This window comes from Lissotriton vulgaris, chromosome 4_1 (genome assembly GCF_964263255.1).
Source record: "Lissotriton vulgaris chromosome 4_1, aLisVul1.2, whole genome shotgun sequence".
Taxonomy (NCBI): Eukaryota; Metazoa; Chordata; class Amphibia; order Caudata; family Salamandridae; genus Lissotriton; species Lissotriton vulgaris.
Genome location: NC_141691.1, coordinates 2,000,574,736 through 2,000,597,386, shown reverse-complemented (window position 1 = coordinate 2,000,597,386; position 22,651 = coordinate 2,000,574,736). Strand labels below are relative to the sequence as shown.

The 22,651-nt window shown below is 47.5% G+C and overlaps 1 protein-coding gene across 2 annotated transcripts in view; it reads left to right on the top strand.

Moving 5' to 3' along the window:
* The window catches only part of LRRC14 (leucine rich repeat containing 14), a 134,041-nt gene that overhangs the window by 72,304 nt on the left and 39,086 nt on the right, over positions 1-22,651 (top strand). The gene's annotated exons all lie outside the window — the stretch shown is intronic.

Genomic DNA, 22,651 nt, shown 5'->3' with positions numbered 1-22,651 from the left:
TATACCATCTGATCCAGGCGGACAAAACTCTGGGTACCGGAGGTCTGGAGCAGGGGGCACAAGAAAGCGGAGTGAAGGTTGCTCATTCATATGTGTAAAACAATATTCCGTTGCCTATTCCTTTGGTGTCTGCTCTGAATTGAGAAGTGATCAGGAAGGCTCTTTTGCTTATTGGCAGTTACCAATCATTTTATTCGCAGCACCTCTTGGGGCTGAAAGTCTAGACCAGTGGACAGTATCTTGAAAACTCTCACTAAAGCAAACTAGTAATTACTAAATTCTCTGAGTGTAACAGATGTTTTAGTCGTAAACTTTTCCCTAAAAAGTCAGACTGGAGAAAGAGTCTTTTCATGTTTTTATGCATGACACTATCATTCTCTTCCTTCATTAAAGAGAATTCAACTTTATAATTATCTAGTTTGTAACTTGTAAGGAGTTTTAGTGCTTATATCCTTGCAGGAGGAGGGTGTTACTCGAAGGCACACTGTTCTCCATCTACTCATTAGAAAACCTTTTTTTGTCTTTTACAAACCCCTTTGTTTATGATTACGTCTAAGCACAAACAAGCCTTTTGAGGTGACTACCCTAGCAGGACAACAGTCTATCCAGCCTAAACAGCACATTTCCAGGTGGAGTTGGTGGGTTATAAGAACTGTGGCGCAAAGGAGTTTGACTTTTATGTAATGATTAAAGGTAAGTTATCGTGCCATCACTTCATAAGCGGATGTTCCTCATACTGTTCCTTACACTAAAGATCAAATATCACTGTATTCCATGATAACTGAGCTGTAAGAAAAAAACAGAAGAGCAAATCGGCATAATCTTCTTTATTTTGTCCAGCAGTGTAGACAAAAATGCTCTCTAATACAGACAGAAAAAACTGAGTACCTAAAGTGGTTTCTGATGCCCCTCCTTATAAACCCTGCAATGATAGCTTATGGAATATGGAGGACCATGGTAGCTTTTGGCCTTATCACCGTCACGGATGCTCCTGATTTGTTAGGCCTAGAGTCTGTTTGTTCTATTGACCTCTTTCATTCCATGGGACTCTCATGTATTCATGTTGCCTCCAAAGTTTGGATTAGAGCATCATTCCAGATCAGGTTTCCTCAGTGTCCTTCGTGAAGGTTGCAGCTCCTTTCTTAGCTGACAAAGTCATAGAGGCCATTCAGAAATCCGCCACCTTCGATAAGTTTATCACTCCCTCCCTATATCTGAGGAGCAAAACAACTCTTTTACTTAGAAGGGTAGATCTGAAACGAAAGAAGGAAGGAACATTTCTTGTGACAAGTGGTATCTGGAAAGGACATTAGCATTTAATTATCCATGAAAACTGTTGAATGTGGAGCAGAACACAGTAAGGTCTCCAGTTCCTCGTAGCCTCCAATAATGGTTCTTTTTTGTTGTTGTTGTTGTTGCAAATCTTTATTTAGATTCAGAAGAATGGAACAAAGCCAATGAATAGCAAAATATATTATTACAGATATCCACAAACAGGGATAATTAATCAGACTCATGGGATAGTCACAGTTATACAAACCGATTATGGCAGACAAATGCTTGGATATTGTTGCATAAAATGAGAACTACAAGGAGTGTAAAATGAGGGGGAATGTGTTTCCAACAATGGGTGGGGAGGGCGAGAGGGAGAAAAAGGAGGATCCACTGGAGGAGGTGGGGTAATACCCAACAAGATGATACACTCTGAGATTAGGTACCCTATTGACAGAACTGTACAAAACTGAGGAGTCCGCAGAGCTAGCGTTCATGACTACATGACTGAAGGTGGGGGAGTGATACGGTAAACCAGTAAAGCTACCACCGTGCCAAGCAGATGTCATTGACCACCCGTCATATAGGAGAGACCATATGAGAAGAAATGTGTCTGCCTTCTCTTGCAGATTGTAAATGATTTTCTTGGAAGAGTCTGTTTTCTACATTTCAATGAGCCCTTGGTTGTGCGTAGGTGCCTGTATGGAGTACCAGTGGCGGAGAAAGCAGAGTTTCACATCCGTCAGTGCGGTGTTGAACAATCTGCGTTCATGGTGGGACATCATGTCGTGAAGCAGCGTGGAACCCACTACGTCCCAGAGGGCATGGATGTCGGGGCAACCGTGTAGTATGTGAACAATATCAGTGTCAATGTCCACACCACCAGCAAGAGGAGTGGGGTAGCATCTCGCTGACTTGAGCTTTGTCCGGTCCAGTGCCACTCCTGCAAGATTTTAAAAGGGCAACATTTTATCCGGGTCTCCCACATACTTCAGCTAAGGTTCTCTAGGGTCTCTGTCCAGTCATGCACCTCATATTCTACTGGAAGCTGACTGCCATTTCGCTAGTAGTTGTACTGCCTGTAGCTGGGCGTACAGATAGCGGATCAGAAGATTATACAGTCTTGACATAACGCTTTTGAGCTGTCCCCAGGTGGTGAGATAAGTAAGCACCGGGGGGGATGGGGTGGGTTCCAATGTTGAGTGCCCAGTCTACCTGTGAGGCAGTGGCGTAGGCGCGTGCATTCCCACTGGTGGTTAGGGGGCAGGTTGAATACTTCCCGGAGCATCTCAAAAGATTTTAGTGTCCCCCAAGAGATGAGATGACTGGGTAAGAATTGCCACCTTGTGCCAGAGGCCCCAGTTCAGCATTTCCTCCCCCATGCAGATACTGGCATTGCTTCATATGGGCGCCTTGTCATGGATGTTTGTGTCCACCAAAAAGAGCCTATCGGCCTGCGTTCATGTTCTGGAAATTTCCTGGATCAAAGGGTTATGTCGGCCCTGAAGTTAGGGCCTCTGGCATATAAATGGAGCTCAGATCTGCTGAGCTCCTCCTGATACAGTTCTCTATCGCGACCTACAGAGGGGGGTGATCAGGTTGCCTATAAGTCAGTTGCACCATATGCAAGCCATGCAGTAGTGCTCAGCAGAGAGGAGACCAAGGCCTCTGCAGGATCTGTGGGCACCGATTTTACCAATGGCCAAACGGGGCCTCATCTTCCCCCATATAAAGCACTTAATACACCTGTCTCAGAAGCTTGAGACGCGGCAACAGAGGTAGCATGCCCAGCACGTAGGTAAATCTTGGGAGGGTTAACATCTTCACCCCTTGGAATCTCACCCACAGCAAAAAGGTTTAGCTGTGTCCACTTCTCAAAATTAAAACTCATCTGTCCCGTGAGTGGTTCCAAATTGGCCATCACAATGCAAGCACGTCCCCGATTGACATAGATAACCAAATACTTATGATGAGAGGGCTTCCATTGAAATGTATAGTCGTCTCTGGCGGCTCAGGTAGTCCCTCTCTAAGTCGGCAGAGCTTCGCTCTTCCCTCAGTTAACCTGGTATCCAAATATGGGTGCAAAGGTCGTGATAGTCTCCAGCAGTGCCAGAATGGAAGAGGAGAGTGCCGAGAGTGAGAGTAGAATATCATCTGCATATAAGTATAGCGCTGATGGGCCACCTGGAATGTGGATTCCCACTATCTGCTCCGACTGGCGTATTGCGACAGCCAAGGGATCCATAGCAAGTAAGAAGAGTAAAGGTGACAACAGGCACCCCTGCCGTGTGCCCCCCACCCCCGTGGACCAGGAAAGGGTGTAAGCGAAAACCCCTACAGTTGACCTGTGCCATTGGGGGGAATCTTAAACCACCGGACCTTGGAGACAAAGTCCACGCCCTTACCAAATTTGTGGAGCGTGGCAAATAGGTAATCCCGTTCTATTCTGTTGAAGGCCTTCTTGGCATTCAGTGATAGAGCCAGCACCACCTCCGGTAGATCCTTGGCCAGCCACACGGCAGGAGCCAACATGCGAAGGTGATTGCATGTCAATCGGCTCGGAATGAACCCTACTTTGGTATGATGGACCTAGTAGAGAATAACCTGTTTGAGACACCACCAGAATTCCAGGCAGGATCTTGATGTCTCCATTAAGGAGGGAGATGCGCTTGTAGCTGCCACAAAGGAGGGGCGGCCATCCAGGGCTTGGGAATGACCGAGATAGGGGGGCCCTGTTGGAGTGGAGGCCAAAGGAACCCGTCCGGCCATCTTCCTATGCATCATAGAGGAAATCCACCAATTCAGCCTCCATGAAGCCTTCTTCCCCAGGGGATTTATGATTCAAGAGGTTAGAGATGACTTGTGCTATCTCCTCCTTAGTGATCTCTCCCTGAAGTAACTCCCTACCCTTCTTGGTAAGGCCAGGTAAGTAGTTTGTCTCGAAGATGGTAGCTATCCATTTCACATCTGTAACTATGTTAGGGTAGAGGTCTCAGTGGTAGGTTGTGAATGCATTTGCGATTTCCTGCGGGCGGCTGATTATGGAGTTTGTTTTATTGGCAAGGATGGCCCTCCCCGCTTCTCTCTGCTGCAGCTGCCCGCCAGCAGCCGGCCCGCCTTCTCTCCATGCTCGTAGTGAAGGTACTTCAGTCTTTGTAACGCGTATTCTACTTTGGAGGTAAAGAAGGTACAGCGATCCATGCATGCTTTCTCAAGGCTGCATCTAGTGGTAGCTGAGGGATGGGCTCTATAGAGATGTGTGAGGCCAGCTATGTCTCCCTCAAGCGTTCGCTGCCGTGCCACTCAGCTCTCTCATCAGCTGGCCTCTACTGGTGACCTTAGTCGCTGCCCGAAGGGTTTGAGCCGCAGTCACTACCCTTAGTTATGCTCGATGTAGGTGCCGACATGGGATTTAAGCTGTTCCTTGCCTGTGAGCTATTTAAAGTGGGAGAGATTTAGGCGCCAAAGCTTGCAAATCGATGTTGCAAGGCCCAAGTCTGTCGACAAATGGATGAGTGAGTAGTCTGATAGCATACCCTCAATTACGGCTGCATCGCTTAAAATGGGGGTCTGGGCAACGAGGAAAAAATCCAGCCCTGATTGGGAGATGTGCATCAGTGAAATGTAGGTATATTCTTTGTCTGCAGGAGGTCCCAAGAAACTTCATGTTCCACTAGAAGGTTGCACAGAAGGGCCAGATCCGCGTTGTTAAATGCATCGACCGGACCAGTGCCATCCGAGATCGCACCCCATACCAGGTTCCAGTTACCCCTAAGAGCAGATTGGTGGCATCGATCTCAGTCAGCACGTGGTTAAGGAACAAGCGTTTTGGCCCCGTCGGCACATAAATTGCACCTATATAAAGCACTCTGTCACCAACACTTAGTTTTACAAAGGCGTATGAACCCTTTGGGTCGATCCACATATTGAGTACTGTATGCTGATTGTCTTGCTTATGGGTATAGCCCTGCCCCCCAACACTTCTGAGGCGTTTGCAGCCTGTCATCCCACGGTAGGCGGCAGCAGCTATGTATCACCTTGCCCAACCCGTCAATCCGGAGCATCTCGGCCTCAGCGCTCATTAGGTGGGTTTCATGGAGTAACACTATTATAAACATGTTAAGAGTTAAGGTACATAAGCACCTTTTTGCATTTGATATAGAGCCTAAAGCCATTCACATTCCAAGAGATGACATTCAGTACTTGAATAAATCAGTAACCTTTTTTTGATTCAACAGATTCAGGAGCTTGTCACAGGGGATCAGCTCTATTCATTAAATGTATGTCATTACGCAAAAATCTCAAGAGAATCATTTGAGAAAAGCAACAGCAAATACAGTATCCAAAACAGGAGCAATCTTTAATGTCTCCAGGTTAACAAATTAATCATTTTTTAGAACTTTTTATGTTAATAACAGTGGTTGCCCCTGTTAGAGCTTGCAGATAGAAAAAGAGTTGTGAAAAAGTGTCGGAGGATAAGAAAGAAAGGAATTCAAAGAGAATATTTGTGACATGAAATATTTAAAAACCATTTGTACATCACAGTATGGAATCAATTAACCCTGCTGATCAACCTGGCCAAAGCAAAACCAATTGAGTCAAGCTTTTTCATGAATGTTCATGACACATTAATGTCAATTCTGTGTTTGCACATTAATATAAAGGAACAAGTTAGTCCAGGTTTTTACTAGAAGTGTCGACGTTTCAACTCGTCTTTACGGCCTGTCGGTCATTTGAGCTTGACCATGCGAGTCTTCATCAGGACAAGACTGATGGGACAACCAGGGATCATGGATGACCCCTCGCAGGAGATGAAGTGGCGCTTATTCCCACGTTCATAAGGATTAATTCAATCCTAAAAGACTTGTCAGGAGAAATGAAGCACTCCAAGAGAAAGAAGACGCAGTCCACTTAACAGAAATAAAGCTTGTAGTGCTCCGTATATCTTTTATTTTCAGTCCTTGGGCATATGCTGCTGGCTTAATTGAGGAGTCCAAAAAGTATGGACCAATTCAGTATATGGGTATCACTGTAGGCTGCAGAGCCCTGTCTTCTTCACCTTATGTCATCAAACAATATATTCTCGACATTGGCGAGACTAAGAGGATGCTTTGGGGAGACAACTAAGATACCTGATGGTGGTTGTTGAAACGCATAAACATGCCCTCCTTTCTGTTTGGAAACATAGACTGATACATTGAGAGTTAAATAAGATACCTGATGCCGCTTCGTGAAACACATTGCTCTGACTTGTTTTTTGGAATATATTGTTTGATGGCATAAGGTGAAGAAGACAGGGCTCTGCAGCCTACACTGGAACGACCATAAAGATCCACATGTCCACGCCATTAAAGACCTCATGGCTGACCTAGCCCTTACCCAAGCTTGCCTACTCCCTACCCACTCGAAAGGGGCTACTCTCGACTGGATCATCTCTAATGAGAAAACTGTCAAGATCATATCCACCGACCCCTGCGACTGGTCAGACCACCATGCCATCGCCTTTCTTCTACCCTGCACCCTCAAAACATGGGCTCCTCAACCAGTGCTCCCAAAACGCTGGGTCAGACACCAAAAACCTAGACCTAATTGAACTTGTCACGTTGCAAATCCGACCTCCCACCCCCTCCCCACATCACCTCGGCCAGTGACCTCAATGATCACTACACTGTTTCGATGTCGAACATTTTGGATGACCTCGCCCCCCTTAAACTAAAAAGGACTCAAATCAAAGACAGAAACCCATGGTTCCCTGGCTCCCTCAACAATGAGAGAAGATCCCTCCATCAAGCCGAAAGAATCTGGAGACAGCACCCATCGGCAGATCACCTGAAACTTCTTCGCCAGGCCAGAAATGCTTACAACAAAAACATCCTCAATTCCAAAAAAGTTTTTCAGAGCGGAACTAGGAAATGCTCAGAACAGGCCTCGCAAACTCTTTGTGATGATCAAACTCCAGTCGAACAAACTATCCAAAATAGCAAAAGAAAACCCCAAGTCTCTCATCTCCTCCGAAGATTTCTCCTCGTTCTTCGTAAACAAAATCATCACCTTAGAAACCGAACTCAAAGCTGCCTCACTCCCCCCACCAAACAGTGATCATCCGCCTCCCCCATCACTGCTACTGACACCGACCTCACCCAAGAATCTAGCGCACTGGTCTGAATTCTTACCCTATGATGAAGACTCCGTCGCAAAGATCCTCTCCTCCTTAAACCCGAACAACATTTCAACGACCCGCTCCCCTCGAACTGTCTTGCGACGATTACCAAATCCATTATTCCTTGCTGGACCGCGATAATCAACGCCTCTCTCCGGCAGGGATCAATACCAATCTCACTGAAAGCAGGACAAATTCTCCCTATTCTGAAAAAGCCATCACTGGACCCAACCTCCCCAAACAACTTTAGACCAATCTCCAACATTCCCCTCTTGGCAAAAGTGTTGGAAAAGTGTGTTCACATACAGCTAAGTCGCCACATCAGCAACTTCCATCTACTCGTTGACTGCCAATCTAGCTTCCGACCTGGACATAGCACTGAAACCACCATGCTCCACATTGTCGATGATGCTCTTCAAGCCCTGGACCAAGACAAAACTGGTCTCCTAATCCTTCTGGATCTATCCTCGGCCTTCGATACTGTCAACCACGAGATGCTTCTCGAACGCCTCAAACTTAGGATGGGTTTAGACGGCACAGTACTAGACTGGTTTAGTCCGTACCTCCAAAACAGATCTTGGAGATTCCTAATCAACGGTGAACTTTCCTCCACCTCCATGGTCACGGTGGGAGCCCCTCCAGGATCAACGTTGTCCCCCACCCTGTTTAATCTCTATCTAGAACCCCTTGCTGAAATCCTCTGCAATGCTAATATCTCCTTCCATATGTACGCTGATAATACTCAGATCTACATAAAAATCTCATCTCTTGCGGAGATCCTCACCATGAATGAGGCTCTGAAGATCACCGTCCGTTGGCTAGCCTCAAACCAACTCAAACTCAATGCTAACAAAACTGAGTTCCTTCTTATCTCCCCGCCCAAGAGCAACTCTGAGATACAGACTTGGATCACAGCTATCACAGCCCTAAACTGTTCCCCGACCATAGTGGACTCTGCCAAATCACGGGGAATCACCTTGGACTACAACCTAAACATGCGAAACCACATCAACTCAATGGCCAAATCTGCCAGATTCCACCTGAGTTACCTATGGAAGCTGAAACCATTTCTAGCTACTCCCGACCTAAAACTAGCAGTCCAATCTCTAGTCATTTCTCGGTTGGAATATGGCTGCTCCACCCTCTCTGGTTTACCCAAGATCACTCTAGCACCTTTAAAAGCCTGCCTCAATGCAGCTGCCAGACTTCTTACGGGCTCAGAAAATTTGATCACATCACCCCCCCACCTGAAAGCGTTGAACTGGCTCCCTCTCGAGGCTAGGATTCACCTCAAGTTGGCATGCATCACGCACAAGGCCCTACACACCAACTCCCCTACGTATCTTGCACAGAAGCTCGCAATATCCGGAGGAAGCAGAAACTCTCGATCGGCAAATACCTTCCTACTCCGGCCTGCACGTTTAAAGAAAAAAAATACCTACAATCGCTCTTTCACCGGGTCTGCTCTAAGAATATGGAACGCCTTCCTGCCTGACATTAGAAGTATCCACTCCTTGGCACGCTTTAAAAAAGAGGCCAAATCCATCCTCATGGCCAAATTCCTTGGCTAACCTGCTCCACAAGCACCGAGAGACTGATTTCCTTTGTGATACCCTGTTCTATTGTATGATGCCCTGTGCTATTGTATGATCCGTGACTCTGTAAAGATCACTTTGTCAATGTATTACCATTTACTCTGGAAAATGTTCCTATATACCTTTTCACCCCCTCCCTCCTTGCACACTCCCCTTCGACTCCCTGCCTCCCATATGACCCCTGTTTCTGTATACCCCCCGATTTATTGCTATCATTTTGTCACCAATCTTTCTGTATTAATCTTGAACCTGTAAAGCGCTCTGATACCCTCACGGGTCAAGTTCGCGCTCTATAAAACTTTAAAATAAAATAAATAAAAAGGAGGGAAAAAAGATGAGAGGAGGTAGAAGGGGGGCCCCCCATAGAGAAGTATACGCTATGGGGGGAGGAGATATGTTATGGAACCGTACCAATGTCCCGCCCGTTGATGGGAAGTGGCGTCCAAAAAAGGGGAGGGAGAAGAGGAGGACAGGAACCGTGCGGAGCCGAGGATGTGTGTGAGAGAGGCTAATCGGATATGAGAACAAGCAAAACTGACAACATATGTAAAGATGCAGAACCAGACACACAAGAACTTTAAAAAAAAAATGTTTTAAATCTTTATTTTCCTAATTTTGCATACAGGACTAATAAAATCATTGAATTTCAAGGTGCATCATTGGCGACATAAAAAAGCAAATACGACGGCTCATTTATAACCATTAACGTGTTGCTGCAGGGGTGTTATGGATCGCAGATGTACCAATAACAAAGGTCCTGCTTGTTACTACAGCATTGATGTAAAATACTACAATTTGGTGAAACTCACAGGAACAAAGACCTGTCATATAACATGGCAACATCATAGGCATATGCTCAGGAAAAAAAAAGGAAAGACAAAAGGGGAAAAGGAAATAATACTTCAGACATGTGCACCTGGAGATAAAGATCTAGCCAATCCCAGTAGGGTCAATACCATTGGTACTTTGCGAGTGTTGATCAGCACGAACCCTAGCTATGTATGCCCTATAAGGGCCCCAAATGTCCAAAGGTCGGGAAGAACACGGGATCAGAATGTAGTATTCTTCGCAGTTAGTATTACAAAATGCAAGACTCCTAAGCCAAGCCTCCAAGGATGGGGATTTCTTACTACCCCACAGGAGAGCAACCTCTCTTTTGGCCAAAGCATCAGTGCGAGACGACTAGCTTTGCCCGTCTCTGATGCATTCCCCAAAAGTTCACTGTCTAGGGCAGACAGATCAGTTTCAATCCGATTCAATGCGACACGCAAGTCTCGAAGCACTCCCGCATGTTTGGCGATGCAGACTTCTCTGATGTATGCCTTGAATTCCTCCCACAGGACCGCCCAGGTGTCCACCGAGCCTGTGTTGATTTCAAAATAGTCCTCTATGGATTGTCTGATCTCCTCAGCAAAAACCGGATCTAAAAGGGCCTGCCCGGAAAACGCCACTGCCTTTCGTACCCCCAGGCCTGGGAACATGGAGTGTAAGTACAACCGGTGAATGGTCTGATAGAGTGCGAGGGAGAGTAAGGAGTCCTCTAAGCCAACCCGCCACCCTCAGGGAGACTAACCAATAATCTATTCTGGTCCAAATGTTGTGAAACCCCGAATAGTGTGTGAAATCAGGGAGTTGTGGATGTAGTTTTTTCTCAACGTCTACCAGGGAGAAATTAAGGCAAATATTGCGAAGGGCTTGACGGGAGCGGGGCTTGAGAGCAGGGGAGGTGGAAGTACTGTCCCTGGCTGGATTGAGCAGTAAATTAAAACCGTTCGCCAGAATCATCAATCCTGGATCCAGCGTGAGGAGGTGCACCTGTAGGTCATGGAAGAAAGCAGGAGAATCTGTATTCAGACCGTAAACCCCAACAAACGAGATCTTATGTCCCATCAGGGCACCCGTAACCACTAAAATACGACCTTCAGCGTCTGTCCAAGTTTTGTGCCATGCAAAGGGAACGCGTCTGTTGATCAATATAGCAACCCCTCTCGAATATCAGCTATAATTAGAGAAATACCTGTGTCCGCCCCAGCTCTTGGCAACGTATGAGGAATCTGAGTCAGAGAGGTGTGTCTCCTGCATATACACAATATCAATATTGTGTCGAGCAATGTAGTTTAGGACCTGTCGCTTTTTCTTGTTGTTAAGACCCCTAACTTTCCAAGACATCAAGGTGAGCGTGACCTATCTTAACCCCTTCCACACTCATGACGAGCTGGGCTCGTCATGGTGTAGCCTCCTCGTACACTGATGACGTGCCCAGCTCGTCATGAATAATGGGAAAGTCAATAAGTCAGCACAGGGGGGGAAAAGCCTTAGCAGCCATGGAGTTAACCATTGGGCATATGAAGCGGTCGGAACAAAATTAAGTCGTGATGCACATAAGTCCAATGCCACAAAGAACTAAACCAAGCGGTGATTCTATTGGGAACAACGAAAGTGAACAAACAACCCACCACCCAACCTCCCTCAAATCCCCAAGAGGCCATCCCCAGTTCCCCGAATCAAACATGAGTGCAGTGCCTACATTGCCAAAATACTAGAAGAAGAGCAAACACTGCACAAAAATAACATACCAATCCGAACCTTGTTGGTATTCACCATGGGGCATGGCGGCGCCACGCCGATCAGGCACTTATCAATAACATGTTATCAAGCAAGTAGGAAATTAAAAAAAAAGCTTAAAGTGCAGCAAGACACCGTGAGAAATGTAATAATCAGTTAACCAGTTGCAGGCTCAGAAAAAAAGATGAACGCTGGCCTGCGATCCCTCCTGAGAAGGGGCGGTCGCTCTAGGTCGGCAGTAGTCCCTGAGTTGTTTTTCCTATAGTCCTGGCAAAAGATTTGCGCCTCTGAGGGGGTATCGAAGATGCGAGTCCTGCCATTCACCTCGACCCTCAATCTTGCAGGATAAAGCATGCCGTATTTTAGGCCGAGGTTTTTAATGGTAGCTTTTACCCCATTGAATTTACACCTTGCCTCTTGGACCATGATGGTAAAGTCCGGGAAAAAGGCTAGTTTGCTCCTCTGCCACTGGACGTCACTCATGTCCCTGGCCGAACGGAGAGCATTATCCCTGTCGCGAAAGTTCATGAGCCTGGCAATGATCGGACGTGGAGGAAGACCAGGCCGGGGGCGAGTCCCCAACGACCTGTGAGCCCGCTCAACCACAAAGTCTTGAGAAAAATGTTTCCCTGCCGAACAGTTCGGTGACCAAGTTCTCCACAAAAACGTCCATACACCCAGTGGCTGTCGATTCCGCAACTCCAATGATGTGAATGTTGTTCCGCCAGCTACGGGCCTCCAAGTCCTCATTCTTGATGGCCACATCCTTGAGGATCTTCTCCACTCTATCCAGCTGCTTGAGTGTGGCCGTCGCGCCATCTTCAACATCTTCGACATCTAATACTCTTGCCTCCACCACATCCAGCCTCCGATCATGCGCCTGCACCTTAGACCCCCATCTCCGCCAGTTTCTTGTCGAGGTCATCATAGCAGCCATCCAGCGATTTTAAAACCGGCCCTCATTTCATTCAGCATGGCGGTTGAAAGAGAGGTAGGGCTCTCTCTGTCTTCCAAGGCTGCGGCCCCGCTAGATGTCCGGGGGGGGGGGGGGGCTTCCGAGACGGGGCCGGGAGGCTTGTCAAAGGTCAGCTTGCGTTGGCTGGGATCTTTCTTTCCCATTTCGCTCAGAGGGGAGGACAATACGTTGTAGGGTGGACAAAGGCGCACTCAAGAGGGGGCCCGGGGGCAGAGTGCGGCAGACTCCGTGATGGGGGCCGGACCCGGCAAAGTGCAAGGCTACAGGATACGACCCAGACTGGTGTATTGTTGGTTCCCGCTGAAAACCGACCGGTCTGGGCCTGGAAGGAACTGCCCCCGTGAAACAACCGGCCCGCCAGCAGGGCCCCGGTCCAGAGCGGGGGAAGGCGCTGGATGATGGCGCAGTGAGGCCTCCGCAGAACCCTCCAGGTGTTCCAATAATCAAAAGCAGGGCAGTTATGCCCAATCTCAATCCCCAGAGTGTAGCGAGGTTGACGGGGATCAACAAGTCCCGATAGGCAGAGCTCCTGGGACCGCTGTCCGATGACGGAGGTCACAGCCTACCAGGGTGGGCGAAAGCTTCCAGAATCGCCACTTCCCAAAGCGGCAGAAGCATCCACAAGCAGTCGCCCACACGAGGCGCCACAAACAGGCAGCACTCCCCGCCGGGCCGGCAGCGAGTCACGGGAGAGGATCTGGGGGGTTGAGGGGAGATCGCACGCCCGGCAGGGCCAGGCGCCACCACCCCCGCTGGGGACCTCTGCGCTAGCCCGGCACGCCTCGCGCTGCAGCCCAAAATCGAGGCCCCGGCACGGGAGCACACACCAGGCCTTAAAAAGACCAGTGCGGGCCCCACAAGGGCCGGTATCGAGTCACGGACCGCAGCGGGAGGAGCGGGGGGGAGAGCCCAAAAGCTCTGCGGGGAAGGAGATCCAAGCGGCGCCGAACCCACACCGAGGCCGCACTCACCGCTCCGACGGGCTGAGAGTCTTCGCAGGGGAAAGGCTGTCCTCGCAGGGGAAAGGCCGTCCCCGCCGTCAGCGCCGAGTCCGCCCACGCCGGCCCAGCGCCGAGCCGCCCAGGCCGCACATCGGTAGGCAGAGGCAGTTAGGAGGTGTCCACTGTTAGCAGGATAGCCTTACATTACGTAAAATAGATGTTTTGAAGGCCCGACCGGTGGAGCTTCAAGCAGAGGCGGCCATCTTGTTTGCCTCCGTGCCCACACCCCGACACACAAGAACTTTAATCTGCAGGTCCTCCGAGTCCGAGCTTTAATCTGGTAAACTAGGTAACAAGTTTGGGTCCTGAGAATCATACCTATGGTGGGAATTATGGCAGACTGGGTGGGAGGTGTGATAAGGGAAAAGGAGTTGTCCATGCGGTCCCTGCAGCACTGGGTGGGGTAGTACGCTCTCCCGGATCTCGACAACTGGCGAAGGAGCAGAGAGGGGAATAGGAATGTCTACAACATGGCTAGAGCGCACAATTTGCAGATCCTGCAGGAGCGGATGGGTGCATAGACTGGGTTGGCACAGTGGAGTAGCATATAGTGCCACTGGAAGGATCCTGGAGTGCATGGGAGAGTGATCCAATGATAGGTTGCATGCGAAACTGACCCAACATGGGTGGGCGTGATGGTGGTGTGATAAGTGTGAGGGCGCCTCGGCCTGTACCTGTGTAGTCGGAGGAGAGGAGTGAAGACCTACTCGCTCGCCCTAGCTAATCACAGCTCTGGTTCCAGGCAACCGCACCCACTTGGATGGGACCAAGTTACAGTGCACACCATAACAAAAGCAAACAATCGTGAACATTACACGGTGAACAGACAGGCCATACTCCTCTGTAGTTTATGGAGATGCAAGGAAAGAATGATGCAACATCATTCTCTGGGTATATCTGCCATACGCCCCTGTCCTGCATCAGCTCCGCCACAGTCTTGCTCACTTTCACCTTGCCGCTCTGTAATTGGTGCGACCTGTCCTTGTGTCCAACTCTGCAGAGCTGCGAGTTCTCAGTCCCTGGTGGCAGCATGACCAGGTCTTGAATGAGTGGGGTGGAGGGAACCTAAGTTGTGTCCAAGAAAGATCTCCATTCCTCTGGTGTTAATGGAAGTCTCTGGGTTTGCCATCTTTCATGACCCACATGCCAGCCGGTTCAAAGAGCTGGGGCCTAGGAGACAGGAAGGTTGTCTCTTCTCATTCGCCTCCCTAGAGAAGTCCTTGGAAATGTGGATCTTAAGTCCTTCATGGTCATGGGGCCTTGCGAACACGCAAGTATCTGTTGCTCCTTTTTGCATCAGAGGAAGCAAGCTATGTATGTATGTATGTGTGTGTGTGTATATATAGATATATATATTACTGTACAGTGATGTACTGTAGCTACATCACTGTGACTTTCAGTTGGAGGTGAACTGCAGTTCTTTTCTCATGAGTGTTTCCACTCATGAGAAAAGAACTGCAGTCCACCTCCATCTGAAAGTCACAGTGATGTAGCTACAGTGTGTGTGTGTGTGTGTGTGTGTGTGTGTGTGTGTGTGTGTGTGTGTGTGTGTGTGTGTGTGTGTGTGTGTGTGTGTGTGTGTGTGTGTGTGTGTGTGTGTGTGTGTGTGTGTGTGTGTGTGTGTGTGTGTGTGTGTGTGTGTGTGTGTGTGTGTGTGTGTGTGTGTGTGTGTGTGTGTGTGTGTGTGTGTGTGTGTGTGTGTGTGTGTGTGTGTGTGTGTGTGTGTGTGTGTGTGTGTGTGTGTGTGTGTGTGTGTGTGTGTGTGTGTGTGTGTGTGTGTGTGTGTGTGTGTGTGTGTGTGTGTGTGTGTGTGTATATATATATATATATATATGTATATATATATATATATCTCAGGCTTAATTAGGGCAGCTTGCCCCTGAAATCAACAACTGAGAGATGCCTGTCTTAAGGGAACTTAAAAGGAAATATAGCGTTAAGGTGTGCAAACACTTGCGTTGTTAAGCATTTACAAAAAGAACTGTGGGGCACAGTCCACCATTGAGCGTAATGCAGAAAGTTCTGCAGCTTGGAACATTACAGATTTTCCTTCTTTGTTTACAGAATTAAGGTACCTTAAACAGAAAGGAAAGATATCATAAAGGGCCAACCCTTGAACTAAACACATCGATGGATGCATTTCAAAATGGGAGAAATGTTCAACTAGTGCAACCCATTTTGACATAGCACCTTCTAGGGAAAGACACAATACAGTTTGCTGCATGGGCGGTACAAATGAGAAGAATGCGGAAAAGGGGTCTTTGCCTAGCCGGAAATAGTTCCCGGTTAAGAACAGCAGTCCATTTCTTTTAGTCTCTCCAGTGGGCTGAGCCTTCTTTTTTTTCCAACAGTTGCTTTCGAGTCTCACTGATAGGGAGTTAGTATTGAACAGAATAAAAAAATCAGAGTGGCTCAGAATTATGAAAAAAAGATAAAAGGGACAAGGCACAGAGAATCCAGGACTTATTAGGGGCTTTTTCATCACTGGCACATGTAAGAGTTGAGAATTTCTAGGACTGTACCGGAGTCAAAATGTCTAATGGATTGAAAATGGATAAAATACACCGAATAGTCTGGCAACATACAATCCAGAAAAGGCAAGTTGGAACCAGCAGCTGACAATGAGGGGGCGGATCAGTAAGCGAACCTATGAAAACATTAGATCTGTATTCAGCTCATTGTCATGTGAGGAGTCCGGTTCACTGTTGAGCACGGAGGATGTATAATGGCCTCTTTCATTACAAAATTGCAGTTGTGGCTCTTCTGACTTTGGGTCTGTTATTTCTGTACCATAGATGGTATTTCTTTGTTGATCATACATGCTGGACACCAGTGTCTGTTGAAAAATGCAAGTTTTATTGTGCTGTTCCTGTTGCGGCTCTTTTAATCTTTCTTGCCCCATTGATGAGTGTTACTCTATTCACTAGGGCGGATGATTGATTGTGCATGCTGGGGCAGGATACTTGATTGTCAATGGACAGGGCTGCTGCTTGATGAAAATATTGAGTTGCAATGCAAATTTGACACTGTGTTTGATCAAAAAAGTTTTGGCTTGTTTCTAGAAATGATATAAAATGTGTATTTGTGTTTACATTATTAATTGGTAATTATTTTTATTATCATGCATAGTGACCCCTGATGAAGGGCGCTTTCGGACCCCGAAATGCACGGGGATTTAATAAAACGCTGCTGGTGATGAACTTTGCATCATTCGTATTCTTTCAAGAGGCCTGGATGGGCACAGTTTGAATATTAGAAACCTGAAAATAGGCAACATTTTCTGAAGGTGGATTCAAATTACAAAAAAGAAATGAAGGTTAAAAGATGATTAATATAGATTCAAACAATTACATGGATGAACTTAATAGGCATACAGGATCGCCAAAGAAGGCGGCTTTCAGCTGTGCGTCTGGTTGGGGGCAAGAGGTTGCCCCATTTCAAGCAGTTGTAAGTCATCCTTACCAACCAGCTGTGATTGGCTCTCTATTCAGTTGACCCCAGTGTTCTAAGTTTTACTACCTTTTTTACCAAACCATCTTTTGCTGTATGTTGCCTCCTGAAGGTTCAGAACCTTAGAGTTGACTATCTTAATCTACTGCTACATTGCAGTCACTACCTAAACTGCAACATTATTGATAAGGTAGGTTTAAAATGTAATTTTAAATAAATATTTTAGATAATTATATATATATTTTATATATATCCCCACAAAGTTTCCTTTTTGCTTGAATGCGCACTCCACTTCAGGAATAATTTCCCAAGCTGGCAAAGGGTTGATCAGAGTAATTTATTTCATGTTTCCCTTACACGTTTCGAGGCTGCAAGCCTCTTGTTCACAGGTCTTTCATTCTCTGCGCAAACACAGCTGCCAGTACCACGTGTCTAATTTATCAGTTACGGCCCCCAAGTGAGCATTTCTGGGACATGTATACCCTGGCAGCCAAAATAATTCCCCTCCAGTGGGGTCTCCGCAGACTTCGATTTAAAATACTTGTAGCCCTCCAGTGGGCCTCCAAGTCCCCCTTTGCACAGTAAATGTACATTCTTCTGCAGTGCCTTACAGGTTCATGGAACAGTCCCACACCTTCGGACTCTACCTTGCTTTCGAATGGAGCGTCCTTCCCCAGCAAAGGAGGCCGGTATTACGTGTCCCCACAAAGTTTCCTTTTTGTTTGAATACGCACTCCACTGCAGGAATAATTTCCCAAGCTGGCAAAGGGTTGATCAGAGTAATTTATTTCATGTTTCCCTTGCGTCTTTCGAGGCTACAAGCCTCTTGTTCACATGTCTTTCATTCTCTGCGCAAACACAGCTGCCAGTACCATGTGTCTAATTTATCAATTACGGCCCCCAAGCGAGCATCTCTGGAACATGTAGTCCCAAAATAATTACCCTCCAGTGGGGTCTGCGCAGACATACATATATATTTATTTATTACCTACTGGCGGTCGCCAGTAGGTAGTTATAGTTAGGACCTCGTTTCTATTCAAAAAGTGTTTTTTCTTTTTCCAATAACTTTGGCGCCGGTTGACTAATCTTTGCGACATTTTTCAAAACTAGTGGCCCGCTCCGGTCAGCTCCAGTCTTGAAAGTTTTCGGGGTGATTCGACAAGCGGGGGTGAGAAAAAAAGAGGGGTCCCAAAACGTGTTTTCTCCATGGTAATTTCCATAGGAAACTTTAGACAAAGCTACAGCCGAACTGCTGAATGGAATTACACCAAATTTGGCAGAAAGTTAGGGCCTGGTTCAGAAAGAGCCCTTTTTTAAATAGTGTAAATCCGTTAAGTAGTTTCTAAAAAATTAGAAAATGAAAAAATGTATATATCTGTGGGCACAGTTGGTTTGCGAACCCTCCTGAGCACGAGCTTTATTCTCATTGGCTGCCAACACTCCAAACCAGGAAGTGTTGGCAGCCATCTTGTGACTCGGTAGAACCGAGTTACAAGAAAACAAAAAAACAAAGATAAAAAACAAGAAAAGGGGGCAGGGTAAAGACACTCTGGCCCCCTAGGCCTGCTCAGGGGTCCCACAAGGACCCCCAGACCAAAAAAAAGCAAAATAATCTGCAGAATTTGCGATGGGGTCGCAAATCCGGCAGTAAAAATAAGAAAAGCAAAACTAAGCTCGGCCTCCCGCGCTTCATTGTATTTAAGCCTTATTATGTGGCTGGGGCCGCCGCAGCCCTGGGGACCATCACCTCCCCAGGGCTTTGTTAATGATGTGCGGGGGGCACACGGCCCCCCCGCAGCCCCGGGGACCGCCACCTCCCCGGGGCTTTTTTTAATAGGGGAGGCCTTGCGGACCCCAAGCCCCGGGGACCGCCACCTCCCCGGGGCTATTTTAATAATTAGGGTCCGGGGACCTCGCGGGCCCCCCCCAAACCAGGTTGACCACCACCACCCTGGGGCTCTGCTTTAACAAAGCAGAGCCCTCCCAAGCCCCAGGGACCACCCTCCCCGGGGGCTTTAAACACATAGGAGGGCGGCTGTGCGCCCCCCTCCTGGAGCCCTTGAAGGCCCTGGGGACCGCCACCCCCCCAGGGCCGGCTCCTGCAGTGACCCGGGTGCCCACCCCCGGGACACTGCTGTTTGCTATGGCAGGGCCGGAGCAGTGCTTGATTTGTAAAATATGAAGTGCAGGTGCTCAAATTTTTGTAGGAGGCCATACCTACTTTTCTCTGGCTCCAACCACTTCCTCCGCTGACTCCACCCACTAACTCTATTAGCTTCTCCCACATCCTCAACTGGCACTCCGAAAAGTCAGATGAGTTTCAGCAATGCTCAGAATGATGACACCTTGAAAAGGCTACTGACATAGATAAGGAACGTTAACAAAATATAACGCTCAAGAACTGTCACACTAATTTTCTGGTCTTTGGTATTTAGCCTATTACCTTCGAGGCGGCTGAGGGAAGGGAATTATAACTTTTAAATCTGTTTTAAATCACACATCCCTCCCACTCACTCAAAAATGCCAACTTAGGGGGATTCTAGAAACAGTGCAATCGCTGGACGAGGTGCTTGGGACCAGGGACACAATTGAGGAAGGGAAGTGACCGGCTCTTCTCAGAAAACACAGGAGGGAGACAGGCCTGTGGCAGAGAGTGGGCACAAATGAGCTTTGTGTGAGTGAGGAGAGCCGCCTTCATCAAAGACATCCCACCTCGTCAGCGCCTAGACCCTCGCAGATAAATGTCAGATAGTGAAATCGGTTCAGAAAGGAAATTATAGAGTTTGCATTTTACAATTCTGCCTAAACTCCTGGTTAAACCTAATCCGGTGAGGACCAGCATCACTTTGTGAATGCTGACAGATAGTGAGCACAATTGGTCGCACAGAGTGCATCACAACAATAAATATTGCACACTATGCACAGCTTAAACATATGCAGACAAATTATTCAAGGGCTGCAGAAGAAAAAAAAGATAACACCGACACCTGCAGCGGCCACACAAGTTCTGAGCTCATTAACGCATTAATGAAACAAACCTCCTTTAAATGTCGTCTGAGTGCTAAATGCTTATCAAATAAACTACGTGGAAGAAATGACACAGCAAATCAATTAAACAAAATTTTCACTGACCGTCATCTACGTAGAAAAATGTTTAATCAATTCATTTCTTTGCAGAATGCACGCTAGTTGAACCGAAATGGTGCTTCACAAAAGTTATGGAACACTTCTACTACACAAATCATTCTTAATTCAAGAGCTATTACTCTGCCCATCAGAATAACGTAATGGTTCTGCGCGTGTTGCTGCTGCCTGCCTGCTCTCAATGTCGTTGGGCTGATGATGGCTCCTGGGGTGCGGGAGTGCCGGGCCCGGGCGATCGGAAAGAATTATGCGCTCGCTGCCTGACTCACATCCTCTACAACAGGGGTCTCCAAACCGGTCCTGGAGGGCCAGATCCATGCCAGATTTTTTAAATTACTACATGCATCTCAATGGGGATATCCAAAAAAATCTGGCATGGATCCGGTCCTCCAGGACCGGTTTGGAGACCCCTGCCCTACAACTTCCTGCTTAGAATCACACATCCCTCCCAGTCACTCAAAAATTCCAGTTTTGGGGGTTTCTAGAAAACGGCGCAAAATCTGGGTGAGGTGCGTGGGACGAGGGACGCAATTGAGGAAGGGAAGTGACAGGCTCTGCCAAGAACACACAGGAGGGACTGAGCCCCGTGGCAGAGAGTGGGCACAAATGAGCTTTGTGATTGTGTGAGTGAGGAGATCTCCAATGTGAGGAGAGACGCCTTCATCAAAGACACTCCGCCTTGCCATACTGGCATTAAAAAAAAATACTTAATACGTACTGTGGCATGGGCCCTGGCTATGTGTACGCTCGGCCGGCCGGCTGGCGGTCGCTACTAGGCCAAGCCAGCTGAGCCCAGGCAGGAGCATGCATCATCGTGGAATTCAAATCTTGGGAGGAAGGATACTACTTCAAGGGGCAGGGCCTTCCCTTCTTTAACAACTTAACGAACCTATCCTGATATAATGATGAATTAAATAAATGTGTACCATGGGATGGAGCCGGAGCTACTGCGGTGCCCAACACACCACCACTGGGCATGTCGTAGTATGTGGCATGACATGAGGTCTCTGACTGCTACTTAAGTTATTACTTTAATACTTACAGTTACACTTGTGGTCGGCCGGGGCTGCGGGGCACTGTTTTTATTACCCAATAGGCCCCAGGTGGTGCTGCCTGACCTCAATGTGGCCGGGCTCCTCTAATTGTGGGTTGCGGGTGTGCCAGAGCGGGGCAACTTGCAAGCGGAAAGAAATCTGGCCGCACACAGTCAAATCCAACCACCCAATCAAAGTCTGACTCCTGCCCAGTATTGGTCCCGCCCACCTCACCACCAGCAACAGTCCACTGAACTAAGAGCCACGCCCGAGCGCCGCCGCCATGATGACTCCACGCCATCACATGATCAATATCATTATGAGGATTAATGATGATGCAGTAATCACTTTGACGTTGCTCCGGCTCACATCACATTCACACTCCAGTGAAGCACACTGGACTCCGGATACCCAGAACAACACTCTGCGCCAGTGCGCCCACTAGGAGTCACTGAGTCAGTATTGGTAATTTATTATAACATCATGTCATGATCATATGTGACAACAACGTGCAGCCAGTCGTGCAGACGCGTGTAGACCCGGCCCTGAAAAGTAAGTGCCAGTGCTAAGCACTGGAAAGCACCAGCACAAATTAAGCACTAGGCGGGAGCTGTGCGGCTCCAGCCATGCCATAGCAAACTCTGCTTTGGTTTATTGAAGCGAGAGTAGGGAAACCTGCTCTTGCTTCAGTGAAGCAAAGCAGGATTGCTTTTCCACAAGGGGAGCTGCATGGAGCGGCCAGGCCCTGGGGGATGGGGTCCCCGGGTCAAAAGTGGTCCAGGAGGGGGCACAATCGGCCTCCTCCCAATAATAAAAAACAAAAAAGGAAAGGCCTTGTTTCAATGCCATCCAGACAGACCATTTCTGACTGGGCCTGTGTAAGTACTCAGTCTATAAGAATGAATTTGTCTTAGACTATGGTGGCGTTATTTACAACTCTCTGACCGCAAACCCTATACAACCGTTGGGTATTTGCGGTGCTGGAAATAGATGCGCAATTGGTGCTTTTGGTGCCCAGAATATAACCAGAGAAGCGGGGACCGATAGCAGTCGCTACAAGAGAGATCTCTTTTGGATATGAATCCAACCTTAAGCGCAGTTAAAAAGGTGTTTTTTGGATTCCAATCATATCTTGTTTTAGTTTATATCTTTTACCGCTCTATAATTACAGTCCGCCCTTTTTCGGGTTGCGAGCCGGGAGTAGGAATTCTTCGCACTTTTGGGGATATCCGAGCCAAAGAAAATGGTATCAGGGCTCTGTGACAACACAATTTAAGGTCAATTTTCTTCGATTTTTAGAATTCTCTTTGGGGATGCACCAAATGACCTGTTTTCTTTGAACTTCACATGGTATTTTCTTCTCTTTCTCTTCATCTTATCTTGTCACATTTTTCTTCCGTTTAGACAATCCCTTCACAATCTAATTTATCCGAATTAAACATTATTGCACAGTA